Here is a 12966-nt window from a genome sequence, read left to right as displayed (position 1 = left end):
ATTTTGGACGATCACAGACGTGCACCTGTACCAACGTTTGTTTTAGCTCTACGCGTCCGGCCACGCTCTGGACATAACCATGCGCTCATACGTCCTGCTAGGACAGACCGGTTCCCAGTCAGGCCAGAATCCGGACACATGTACCTCACGCTGAGCGGTGTAATAGGTGAGCCGAAATCGCAGCAAGATGTGCTAGTGAAAACTGCTTCCACCACTCGCTAGGCTGTGTTTTACGGCGCTGCTATTGGTACGCGAAGTTTCAGCACTGCTTGCTCATACTGAGCATAATATAAAGTAAGGTGTAGAGTGGTTCGACAAGATGCTACGTGACATAATGTACGCAATGACCGCTTGAGTTTGATTGTGCTCACGATATGGGAGATTGTTTGGCGGGGTACTGTGCATAAATAGGGTCTTTCGCGTACCACGTGCAACCGGAACATGTGCTGGCCATCTCTGTTTACCTCAACTCACAGTCTCGTGCCAGTGTAGCGGCACAACCATAGCGCTGTACTAATTTTCCCGTAACATTTTTTCCAGATTTCTTGCACGCAGTTAATAAACTTGATTTCTCTCGCCGACACACATTCGCACGCGCCCACTTTTGCCATGACTTGATTTCTAGAAAATTTTCAATTTTACTTTATTTCACGTCGCTTAAGCTTCATTTGATTTAATGCCAGTATAGCGATGACTTACATTAAAAATAATTCAATATTACTATAATCAATTTAACCCAAAGTACACAGCGTTCTCTTCGCACCGAAAATATATTTCTGCAGGCCTGGATCATTGCTTGTTAGTATAGTACAATCAGTATGCCTTATACTTCTAGACGTGATCGGAAGACGTAACTGTTTAGGATCAAAGTATCATTGTAACTGGAAGCTTTGTAGCAGGTTGTGCCTCATTGTGTGGCGTGATTGCTCGTTTGCGTAAGTTACCTGCTATGTGCACCTTTGCTTGATAATTGTTGGTCTGAGAGCTCACTGATGTGCGTTAAGTGCACCACTCCCTTACCGCGATTTAATTTACGCGTGTTTGTTTTCTTGTACGTGCCTAGTTACCAGACCACGGTTGGGGATGTCTCCCTCTCTCCCCGCACTCTTGTTTTTACGCATATGTTAGCAGTGTTGTTAGAGCGGTAGTATCACTGCGTCATTAAGAAGAACCTTGACATGTGCTTTGGCTGCCCGTCGGTAAGCTTATCAGTCTACGAATTCTCATATCTAGATGGTACTTGAATCATGTCGTGTTGTGTGCCCATTTTCTTGTTTCCTTGTAAGCGTGTTGGTTTTTTGAATGCGCCATCGATTGGTGGTCCATTAATTATATGCTTCCGAATAAACGAAGCTTCAGTAAGCAGTTGTCCTGTCTTGGTTTTCCTTTTTCGTACTGCTTGCGCTTTAAGCTATGACTGTTTTATCATTATTATTTTTTGCGTATTCACGACATCGTGTGATCTGCCCGCGTGTTGGTACTTTGGACTAGTTTTGTTTTGCTTTTTTTTCCTTCGTCAACAGTTGGTTGCAGTGCTTGCATATAGTTGTGCTGTTCATGCTGTAAAAAATTTTCTCGTGTGTTTTATTTCTGTCTCTTGCAATCTGTATAGCTTTCCTCTCTTCCCAAGTTAGAAGCATAGTTTGAAATTTTGCTGCTAATTTGGAAAGGGAGGGGGGGAGGAGTCGGCTGTACCTGCGATTTCAAACTTTTGTTTTGTATGTCACCATCCGCAACAGATGATCGCATGCAGCAAACAAAATTTCGAGCTCTTAATGGTGCAAGGGCCAGGGATGGCCAAAGAGTACCAAGAAATGGTATGGAGCAGTCTTTGACGTGGTTTCTTAACTGTTGTCGAAAATACAGGTAAGATACAAACGTAGAAAAAGAAAAAAAGACAGACGAAACGGGAATGACAGCGAGGCTAACCAGAGGGGAAGATCCGGTTTGCTACCTTAAGCTGGGGAACGAGGGGAGGGGGAGGTAAAGTGATAGGGAAGTAGAGAGAGAGAAAGAAAGGGAGCACAGATACACAATCACAGTCGGTCACTGTCACCACATGCTGTCACCGCGCAACACAGTAGCACTTGTAGCACTATGAACATCACTTCAAGCTGCAGCCTCTTGTCAAAGGCTGTTGTACTTAAAGACTGCAAGAGGTGCCCTCGTTGCCATCCCTTGCGATGGCTTGTGATCTCAGCATTCTAAAATTGTTTCCTCAGTTAAAGGTCTTTGGTCAAAGCGTGCTATCGCGATTGTGATAATGGTCTCTGCAAATTATAGGGTACAGTCACAGAGAAGGCGTTGAAGAGTCCTCGTTACCACAATTACACAAGGCGTCGTCGACCCATCCAATTCGGAATGTAAAAGACTTCGTAAAAGCCACTCCTATCCATATTGGACAAAGCAGGATAGTTTCGCGTCGACAGAGTCTAGCTGGGATGCGATGGCGGAGAGAAGAGTCTATGTGGTGCAGCCGGCTGCTTTGAAAACTTCCTGTGTTCCACACGGAGAACGTGATATCGCGGGTGAGCATTCGAAGTTTTATAGCGGCATCTGTCCTTGATAATGGTATCGAGTCCTCTTTGCCGCCTTGAACAGGTGACCGAGCAGCTTTATCTTCGGGTTCGTTACCTATGACGCCGGAGTAACTTGGAAGCCACTGAAATGTCACGTGGTGTACTTTCTCATCTAAGGTATGGATTAGTTTTCTAATCTCGCATACCAGTTGTTCGTGCGGTCCGCGCCATAGGGATAATATAGTAAAGAATGCAGCAATGCCTTCGAGTCACTGAATATTGACCATCTTCGAGGTTGTTCTTGGCTGACGAGACGAAGTTCCGCAGCCGTCGATGTCGCTGGGTGACACGTCGCGAAACTGATGGTGGAGGCTTTCGCTGGGAAAACCATGGCTCCGGAGGAACACTGGAGAGTTGCTTATCCATCAGTATTAATGTGTACGTGGTCGGCGTACCTCTCGTGCAAAAGGAGCGGAGATAGTTGTTTAAGAGCAGGTGATGTCAATAATATATGGGGTTCTAGTGGCACAAAGCAACTCACAAGCCAAAAGAAACGCCGTAGAAGGGTGTGGCTCCGAATTGATTACGACCACTTTGGTTCTTTATCGCGCACCCAAATAAAATTTTTACACTGCCCCCATATCGCAGATATTATTAATGTCGGGACCTCGCGCTCAGCAGCAGCAGAATGCCATACCCGCTACTGACCCGCGGTAGCGAGCGCAAAACATAAAGCATCGTCCGACCTACGGTAGGGCGCTTTGCGAAATTGGGAGAATACTGCCACAAAACGGTCAACCTTCAATTACAGCAAATAATTGCTAATCAAAGCCACTCGTCCTTTAACACCGGATATGGCGGGCTTCGAGGCTGGTCCGTATTCAGGACGTTCAATCGGCGCATTTGATTTCCCCGCACATTGTGTTATGACCAAATATCCGGGGTTATTATTGCTGTATTCCTGCTTGAAACAGAGTGCGCGCCTCTGTTCAACCTGCTTCAAGTGCCCGTATTGAGCCATTCTCGCCAATCAGAGAGAGATATATAAACGCCAAACGTACCTACACGCCAAGTGTGCTTGGCATGTTTCCCTAGCGGAAAGTTATTTACTGCATGCGGCAGTGACGCTGAACAGAGGTTACGATCTAATGCGTTGTAAGTGCATGACTGTATATTTGTGGGACGGGCTGCAGTCGTTTAAACAAGAATTCGTTGTTTTTTGGGCTGCCTCCAAATTCATCAAGGTACGAGGGAATTTTTGTTCTCTTGCTGAAGCTGCCATATTCGCGTCTATAAAGGAATGTGGGGTGTATATTTAGCAGTGTTTATTGGCTGAATGATGCCAACTGTAAATTTCAATCTCAGGGAAGCATGTAGCCAGGCTAACATTTATTAGCCTGATCTTTTTTTCTTCACTGACGCGGTATATTACAGACAATTTTCCGATGAACACACTTTTTGGTAATTTACAAACTGCGCAGTTGCATATACTTGCATATAGCATCATGCGTATCTTAAGAGCAAAAATAAGGATTTTGTCCTTCCTAATTTTCATTTATGAGCTTTTTAGGAATAGAGAAAAACAATGTTACGTAGTTGATAGTAGGAGCCCTTATTTTTTTATAACGTTCATGTTTGACTCGATTCAAAGAAGTTATTCGTGCACCCCTGTAAATACATGCATATAACGACCACAGTTAGTGAGCAGTGTGCATTTACACGCATTTGAGGCGTCAAAAGCAATTAATAAACACACAGCCATTGCAGTGAATACTTGATGGTTGTATTGCAACACGTCTCTTTTAAGTGAACGCGCAGGATTTACAGTGCTTACGAAAGCGACTGCTAACTGCGACGAAGGCAGTAGAGGCTCACTCTTGTGAAGAATCAGTGCACATTGTACAGCCACTGTAGTACCCATAGCGCGATTTGATTACATATTTGTGGATGCAGAAATATTTCACCGTCTTCGCTGCGATTTTAGTTATGGCTTCTAGAAATGAAAGAATCGAAAACAGGCCAAAGGCACGAAGGAAGTATTTGCAGAAAAAGAGGTCATTCGTTAAGAGGCGAAGTATGCAGAATGTTTGCTCAGGTGTCTCGACACATTTAATAAGGCGTGAGGCGGGCACCTGGGCTAGGGCTTTTAAGCACCGGACGGAACGGGGATTGACGCTACCAAGTCTTCGGTAACATTACGCTGCCCAGCACTGTAGGTTAAGCCTTCATGAATATTATTTAGCAAGTTGGCCAGCGGTAACAAGAGCCTTTTCACCTGCAATTGCACGGCTGTTGCCACATACAGCGCTGAAACGTCGCGAACAAACCGCGCGAATTGAATTTCCGCCTCGGCACGGGCGTGTAGATGTGCAAGAGTAAAAAATGCCTCTCTTTCTACCCCCATGTCTCGCGAACCGATTTTGGCAAACGAAGTTTGGGAGACTGTTTCTTTGTGAGCCTGACTCGCGTGTCATCACTGCGTGGTGTCTTGCTTCTCATTTACTATATATATATATATATATATATATATATGCGTGTGTATGCCATATCAACCCTGTAGTCATATGAAGACGTGCCGACGTGCCCCCCCCCCCTTCCCTTAAAAATAATCTAGAAAAAGAAAAGACAAAGATGTGATGACAATTTCTTTGCTTTGCCAGCTACACAAAGGCTCCGGCACGCGAACGAATATTGTGGAACCCCGTTTCTAGTCTGCGCGCTTTTGTCCAAGGATTGTAAAGTCTGCAAACTGTTTCACAATGCAGACCTTTTTCTTTCTTCTTTATGTGTGATAACTCGTCAAATGTGCTGAAGGACGACACACGTGGTCCTGCCTTGTCAAGCTGTTTAAGAATTGCCATTTCATCTCGTTCACAAAGTACTGCTCTTCCCAGCCCCCTTACTCTCTGTCATTGACGAGAACATTAAAACCCGGCACAACGGTCGTACTTTCGCGTCCCCAAATCGCAGTCGCGATCATTGGCTTCGCGCCCGTTCTGTCTGCATGTCGTGCTGGCATGCGCTCGAATGCTAACGATTTGGCTCGCGGCTCCGTGCATCTTTGTCAATGTCTTGTTTCAACGATTCCGCGTAACTTGAAGCGGCTTGACGAACTGCCTACAAGTAATGAATACATAAAGCGCTACTCCTTTAGTTGCTGAGATACGGGTCGTTTATGGCTACTTTTACCCATAAGTATTTTCTTGCTTGAGAATTGACAATTATAGGCGTTTCTCCTGTCATCCGTTGTGGCGACAGTGAAATGCCAAATGCGTAAGCTGCATGCATTTGTCAACCAAATCATCAAGCACAGATGTGCCATTTGTCAGAAAAGGCGAAAAAAGTGAAATACACAATTTTGCTTTGCCGTTGACGTTGACAGGCTTCTTGCGGATTCTTCGGTAGAAGGAATCTGCTAATGCAAAATAATTAAAAAATGTATAGAGAGATGGAGATAGAGAGAGAGATTAAAAGAAAACTGTGACGATGATGTCTGTTTGTGTAGGTTGCGCGCTTCGGGCAACAGAAGAAAATAAAAAGTCGCTCCCAGTCCCTCGTCTGAGCTTTGTCGTTTATCGTAAGCCCTTTTTACTTTTTCTGTTGCTTCTTGTGTTACTTGTTCACAGCCCGCACCTTTATTTTGTTGTAATAATGAACATGTGCGTCCTTAATGGCTTTATGTCCGCGTTCGTGTGGTACGAATGCCCCCTTCAGAAGGACAGCGGGTCTTGTTTATCTCGCCTTTGTCAATTCTTCGCCGCTGAAAAGCGCTGATGGTGCTCTAACGATGCGCCTTTCGACGGCATGTTTTCTCCAAAGGACGGCAGCAGCTATGAAAGTCGAGATTTATGGTTTCCAATTGTCAGTAGTAGTACTAATGATTCGCAGTGACAATGTTACCTCTGTCGTAAGCGTCATCCGCATGGCTTTTATCTGCGTGGTTATTTTAATGATTTCTGGTCCTTTCTGTTGATACAGCAGATCAAGTTTGTCCTCCAAGGCATAAGCGTTATGTTTTCTGTCTTAATAAGGGTTGGAGAGTTTATGTGGTAATATGTTTTGCCTCTGGGAGCTGAATAATATGGAAGACAGCAAATTGCATCGTGTTCACTCTTATTTGTTCTGCATTCTACACACAACGGTGTCTTGTTTCGATTAATACCTCTGCGTGCGTAAGATAGCAGTTTTAGGCGTTCGGCATTACTCCACGAAGTTTCAACCCTCGCGATGAAGTTAACAACAACAACAACAACAACAACAACAACAACAACAACAACAACAACAACAACAACAACAACAACAACAACAACAACAAACGCAACAAACGTTGATGGCACAGAGTGTCGCCCGCGCCCCCGTTGAAATTTATGTTTGTGTTCTTGCCGCCCAGTTTGCAGTCCTTTTGTCATCTGTATAGGAAATTTGGTTGGCCATGATGCGGACCGTTACTGGCATTCAGATCATCGCGGGCCAACTCGAATTCATTACTCGGTAGCTGCTAAGCGATAATTTCTTGATTTCATCCTGTACGCATGATGTAATCGGTTGTCGCCGAACGGGAGAATGGTCATTTTCAAAAATTAGGGCACTGTTCATTATCAATATGTCTCTTGGCAATGGCACTAAAAAGAAGTATGATCCAATGATTTTAAAGTCAGTGATGGTCGTGTTTTCAGCTGGTCTTAACCAGCACAAGTACGTTCTTGTGACTCTTTCGCAGCAACAAAAGGCCACAAAAGCGCTGCTGCGATTTTTCAAAGCTACCGGATTGAGCGACCGTCTGTGATACGGACTCAGTGACCGTCAGTGATATATAGCAGAAAACTGTTACTACGTCGGCGATATCCACCGTGGACTTTCTCTTCTTCTCCTAATCTTTCGCTCCCCCAGTGTAATGTGGCCAACCAGGCTCAGTCCTCGTTAACCTGCCTGCCGTTCATTTATAATTTTCTCTCTCTCTCTTTGATTTATGAAGGCATTTTTAGAATAAAATAAACCATTAAGAGTATGAGTGTTGCTGAGGCCTGCAGCCTGCGTTCTGTCGCGCTTCTGAAACCCTTTACGCGAGAAAGCACTGAACCATGAGGACAAGGATTCCTGTCCCTACCTAGAGCTTCAGAACACACCACAACCAACAGAAGGTCGATTAGACGTCCTGCAGACAGCGTCAGTAGCTCGGAAATCGTCGACGCTTTGCCGCGTACGTCCTCCATCTATTCGGTCGTCGGTGTGTGCAGGGGCAAATTACTAAGAATCAATATCGACAGGCGAATGCACATATTGGTTTGAAAGACGAGGACGACGAAGTGCTTCTTCTGTGGAACAGAAGAAGAAGCAATTTGATGAGGACGGAAAACCTCAATGTTATTTTTGCAGTGCACCTGAATCTATCAAACATTACTTTCTCTTGTGCCGCCGCTATCTAAGGCAACGGAAACTCTTAGAAATATAATTTAGAAAACTTGAGCTATCGCTCACCTCACCAACTATTTGCTTTGGGGCGACTTCACTGGGATCCAGCCACAGGGATGTTTTTCTTGCAGTTTACAATTTTATTAGAGGGACAAAAAGATTGCCTTGCTGAATTTCTAAAATAATCAATTATTTTTATTATTTCATTTCTTTATGTTTAATTATTTTATCAAAATCCTTAGCAATATCTTCATTACACTTCTAAATTACAGTTCTTTAGTCCCACGCTCCACTGTTCAAATATAGTTTTGCTTTGATTCAAAGCATACGGAAAACCGCCTGCTTCTTGGCCGATCCCCCGGAGCGCCAGTGTTTGAGAGACGAGACGAGAAACACAAGCTGCCGGTCTCTCTGCTTTTGAACATACTCATATGTAAGTATATCCTTTATATTATTCATTTCAGTTACAATATTTTTTATTTTATTTTTTTTAGTATTCCTATCAACGCAAGGCTTACTATAGTATTGATCACTACTTTATCTCATGTATTTACAGTTTATTTTTCATCTTGGATTCTATATTTATTTTCCTTTATTGTTATTTATTTTTAACTAATTTATTTTATTTTTCAGTCATATTACCACCCGATTCGTGGCCTATCCCCCATAGTGGGTTTGTGCCATTATATGAGGCATCATCGTCGTCGTCGTCGTCGTCGTGATCATCATCACCATCATTCCAATTTTCAATCAGTGGCGTGGCCTGGTGCCTGAGCTCCCGAACACTGGTTCTGGTAAAGTAGCTGGCTGTTTTCTTTTAATCTGTGTCTTTTACGTAATTGTTTTTGACCTTTTGTTTGAACATCTGTTAACTTGCCAGAGTAATTTCCTATTTCTTCGCAATGTCATTCTCATCGCCTGGCCAGGAGACTTCCACCTGGTCGCTTCCGGTTCCTAACTCTGATTTACCGGTGGAGCTTTTTTCAAGAAGTGGGACGAGCAACGTACCTGTGGATTTGGTTCCGAGTGATGGCGGAGTGATTCGCATGAAGAATCCCAAGGCAATTCAAATCGAACTCCGGATGGCGTCTGCCAATTTTCAACAAATCACCGAGGTTCGACAGTTTTGCCGAGGGGGCATTTTTTTCTGCTCGTCAGACCAGGCTTGTGTTCAATATTTTCTGAAGTGCGATGTTTTTGCGACACATCTGGTGAGCAGTTTCATTCCTCATCATCTTGCATGTACCAAAGGCCTAGTACGTGGTGTCGACATAAGTCGATGTCCGTCAAAAATTTTGGAAATGTTTTCAGCGGCAGGCGTGATCTCTGTGTATTGTTGCAGCCGTGTCGTTGATAATAAGCGCATGTCCACAGAAACAGTCATTGCTACTTTTGCTGGAATGAACCGCCCATCGGAAATCAAGGCAGGGCCACTTATATAGCGAATTGAGCCTCTATCACTTCGTGTCCTTCAGTGTCTAAAGTGCTAGCGGTTTGGGCACTCCATAAAAGGTTGCAGGTCCAACACACGATGTCGAATTTGTGGAGAAGGCCATAATTCAAATGAGTGTTCTTCCCGAAATGAGTCCTGCTGCCTTTGTAGTGGTCCCCACCACTGCAAGGTCAGGTTTTGACCTTGCCCTAAAAGGTCAAAAGAAGTGCAAATCCTCGATATAATTGATAGACGTCGATGCTCTCGTCGTGAGGCTATTAGAGAAATTCAGAGCAGGACTCAAGGGTATGCTTGTATAACGGCCCGTCAAACACTGTGTATGGAAAACTCAATCTCTGAGGCTGTGTCAGCTTCCGTAGAAAAGGCGTTGGAGAAAGCAATGGAGCGCACTGTGACAAATCTCACCGACTCTCTTGTCCAGATGCTGTCCTCACAAATAGCTCCGTGGCTTCAACTAAGTAGTAAAGCCAATATTGAGGATCCGATGTCGGGTCTCCCGCGGAGTCCACCTATTGAAATATCCACCGCGCAGCCATCCACGAATAACGATTCATAGAAGCCATAAACTTCTGAGAAAGTCGACCACATATGTCTCTCCGACACAGATGGGATGGAAAATCAAGATGTACATATGGACCCCCGATCTCATAAACGAACAAGGTCACCGACAGAGAAAAAATCTAGCTCTCCCACCAAGTCCAAGGCAAAAAAGTACGTTCGAGAGATTCCGACTAAGAAGGGCTTTTTAAAGGAGAGCGTTTTAGAGCAAGCAGCCTTCTGCTGCTCGGATTTATTCACCATAGGAACTTTAACAGTAATTAAGGGGAACTGTCGTCCCATACTTTCCGCTACAACAGATTTATTATATCTTATTTCTAAATATTCTCCAGATATTAATTTACAGGAAACTTAGCTTGCTGCTGGTCAGACTTTCCATGTAAAAAATTTCCGATGTTTTCGATTGGATCGCCTATCCCGAGGCGGGGGTTTAGTTTCGTTTGTCTCATCAAAAATATGCCATAGAGCTACTATAGTATACCAGATAATGTCCCCAGACTGTAAAATCTTAGCACTGGATATAATACTTCCTGGTTGCACACCTTTTTCTATATTTAACACGTACTTCCCCTCTGGAGTGCAAGATACCCGTTATCTAGATTGCTATTGCTACTGCTATTGCTTGCAGTCAGAAGAACATCATACTAGTGGGAGATTTTAATTCTCATCATGTATCGTGGGGTTTCCGAACGGACACTTGTGGCAAACGCTTGTGGGATTGGGTCTTAACGAGTAATTTCTATTGCTTAAATTCCAGCGCACATACTTTAGTTCGGGCTCAGTCGCGATCTGCCCTAGATATGACGTTTGCTACCTCGAGCATGTCTGTCACCTCCTGGAAGATTGTAGATACCGGAACTAACAGGGATCACCTCCCTATAATTTTTGAACTGCTTACCCCGTTAACTAGTTTAGATAGTAATGTTCGCCCTTTTGTTAATTACGAAAAATTTTAAAATGCGTTAAAATAAAATAAATTATGGGGTTTTACGTGCTAAAACCACTTTCTGATTATGAGGCACGCCGTAGTGGAGGACTCCGGAAATTTCGACCACCTGGGGTTCTTTAACGTGCACCGAAATCTAAGTACACGGGTGTTTTTTCGCATTTCGCCCCCATCGAAATGCGGCCGCCGTGGCCGGGATTCGATCCCGCGACCTCGTGCTCAGCAGCCTAACACCATAGCCACTGAGTAACCACGGCGGGTCAGCGTTAAAATCAGCTTTACACGCTCAGGAGGGCATGGAGAGGGATATTGAAGCAATAAGCCTATGTTCAATTCTAAAACAGTCATCAAAGAACGCTCAATTTGTTGTGCAATCTACTAAGGGTGGATCATATTGTCCCTGGTGGAATTCTGACTGCGAGCGAGATTTTAGACGTAGAAAAGCTGCGTGGAAAAAACTTTTATAGAACCAATGTCCTGTTAATTGGGCTGATTATACATATATAGCTACTACATTTAAACGAACAGTCTCAAAAGCTAATGAGGATTATGATTCCAAGCATTACACGTACCTTTCGAAGCCTAGCAATAAAAAAGCCCTGTTTAAATTTCTTCGACCTCGTAAAGTTATACCAGCGCCCATGAATGTCGACGCTGTCGTTCTATCAACAAAAGAATTATCAGAATCACTCGAGAAAATTGCTCAAGGACTTGCCCGACGTTTCAAACATAAATTGCTGATAGGACTAAAAAAACCTTCCTTCTGAGACGACGTTGTAACAGTAACAGCGACAGAGCTTCAAGGCATTATTCGTTCATTGCCGGCGTCAGCCCCAGGTCCAGCTGGAATTACAACAGGACTGCTAAAGTTTTGTTTGATTATGCGGCTCAGGACCTGCTAACTATAACAAATTTCTCTCTCAAGAATTCATGGGTTCCAAGAGGGTGGAGAGTAGCTAAAATTATTCCACTACTGAAGAAAAAATTATCGTAAAATTATCGTATCGAAAAAAACGTAAGACCAATTTCTCTTACTTACAATGTCGTCGAATTAATAGAAAGGGTTGTTCACGACCGTATAACAAATTTTATGCAGGATGATACCCTTCTCAGTCCTTGTCAGATTGGATTTCGTCCCGGCCACTCCATATGCTGCGCCCATGTAGATTTAAAGAGCCGCATTAAACTTTCTCACCGCAAACGAGAGTACGCAGCTTTGGTGATGCTAGATGTATCAAAAGCATACGACTGTGTAGAACATAGCATTCTATTCGATAAGCTTCAGTCTACGAATTTTTTGAAGTATATAACCGCTTGTATCTATGATTTTATAAGGGATATAGAGTTTTATTCTTACCAGCACGGTATTTCGACGTCTAAGCACAAGCAGACAAGAGGTGTACCACAGGGTTCCGTTCTTTCCCCTATATTAAATATTTAACATTTTGCTAAGTACAATTCCTTTGTCTCCGGAAGTACATGTTTATGTTGATGCGGATAACGTCGCATGTTTTACATCCGCAAACAATATACATTCACTGCACCAGTAGTTGCTTAATTACTTAGGAATGCTGGACACATGGCTAGAGGGGTTATGTATGTCGTTAAATATTAGCAAAAGTGCGGTATTAGTATTCCAGTTAACTGCACAGGTAGTTGCAGTTAACGTGGACACATGCAGGCATTTTGCCCACAGCGTACTATTGATCCAGAAAAGCTCACACCAGAAGGCCAACCACGATATCGATGTGGCTTATGTAAATCTGATGAGAACGATATGACAAGCACAAATTGTCCGACTAAACAGAAGGTCACAGTACGGGTACGAAAGGCTATACCAAAAATGACTATAGTAACAACACACAATCGTTATGAGGTTCTTGCAGAAGAGCCAGAGATGCTCTTGGCAGAAGAAGAAAAAGCCCCAGAAACACAACTGTATTCTTCTGTTCTTAAACGTGGCAAGCAGTCGCAGACAAAGAAACAGAAATTACCGGAACCTCTGTATCAGTCGGATGATGACCATGGTGACATTGACGCTCGGATAGACGCACTGGTTAGAGAGATAGAGCGACTAC

The sequence above is a fragment of the Dermacentor variabilis genome, chromosome 1 (assembly GCF_050947875.1).
Source record: "Dermacentor variabilis isolate Ectoservices chromosome 1, ASM5094787v1, whole genome shotgun sequence".
NCBI classification, from domain to species: domain Eukaryota; kingdom Metazoa; phylum Arthropoda; class Arachnida; order Ixodida; family Ixodidae; genus Dermacentor; species Dermacentor variabilis.
Note: the sequence above shows the minus strand (reverse complement) of the source record.